This window comes from Enhydra lutris, unplaced genomic scaffold, assembly GCF_002288905.1.
Source record: "Enhydra lutris kenyoni isolate GAN:26980312 unplaced genomic scaffold, ASM228890v2 scaffoldscaffold33, whole genome shotgun sequence".
NCBI lineage: Eukaryota > Metazoa > Chordata > Mammalia > Carnivora > Mustelidae > Enhydra > Enhydra lutris.
The window spans coordinates 5,570,999-5,572,274 of record NW_019154117.1 but is presented as its reverse complement, the minus strand read 5'-3'; positions in this window follow the sequence as shown (position 1 = coordinate 5,572,274).

The window sequence follows — 1,276 nt, the reverse complement described above, 5'->3', positions numbered from 1 at the left end:
GGGAGGCTCGGGGGAAGGGAATGAAGGGGGCGCCTCTCCGCGCCTCCTCCCGCGGGCCGGCGCCCCTCCGCGTCCGCTCGCGGGTCTTCGCCGCGGGCCCTGGAGGCCTCCTCGGCGCCCCCTTCATTCCCTTCCCCCGAGCCTCCCTCGGGTCTGTCCTGCCCAGGCGCTCCCGCGTGCCGCTCGCAAGCCCTGCGTCCCCCTCGCCGCCAGTGCCGGGTCCCCAGGCCGTCCCCTCCTCCCCCCGTGCTGCTGGGCGACCTCTCCTCCTCTCTTGCTCGCTCGCGGGCTTGTGAGGTACGTTTGAATCTGTGTAGAATCGCTGTGAGTGGCCGTGGTCGTTTCCCCCTCCTGTCACAGGAGGGCACAGCGGCTGCAGTTCAGCGAGCTGCTCGGAGTCCCGTCTCCGGAGGGTGCCTCTTCCTCCCGGGGTCCCGCTGCCAGATTCCAAAGGGGCTGTTGCTTTCTCTGTCGGCGGAGTCTACAGGGGCTGGCTCCTCCGCCAGCGGCGTTGTTTGCATTCGGCAAATGCACGGATTCCACGGGTCGACTCCTGCCGACGCGCGCGCCGCAGACTCGGAGGAGCCTCAGGAACGCAGTGTTGAACAAGACACAGATGTCTGTTCCTTGAAGCCTGAGGTTCAGACGTGGAGGCAGATCATTGCAAGGAAACAAAATAGATGAATATGATAGTTTGAGGTAGTGCTATGAACAAAATAAAACAATGTGTGCAAGTGTGGAGGGAGGCACTTTTAGATCAGGCGGTCAGTGTTTTACTAAACTCTCCTTGGAAGAAATGGCATTTGCTATGAGTATTGAAATAGGAGATAGAGGAGAGGGGCACAGGCTGGGGGATCCCTTAAAACGGAATGTTCAGATGTCCCCGGAATAGTAGTAACACAACACAGACATTTTTAAAAATTAATTAATTATTATTATTATTATTTATTTTTTTTTTTTAGTAACCTCTACACACAGCATGGGGCTTGAACTCACAACCCTGAGATCAAGAATCACGTGCTCTTTTGACTGAGCCAGCCAGGCGCAACAAGACAGACATCTGAGTGCATATTTCATCTGTAAAATGGGCACGGAAGATTAATCTGGGATGTAAAAACAATGTGTGTAGAGTGCAGTGCCAGCTACAGGGTAAGTGTATCTGAACTCAGTGACCAGATGGGGGGATTTAATGGGTAGAAGGTGCCTTACTTAGAAATGTAATGGCTTGGGGGCACCTGGGTGGCTCAGTCAGTTGAGCGTCTACCTTGGGCTCAGG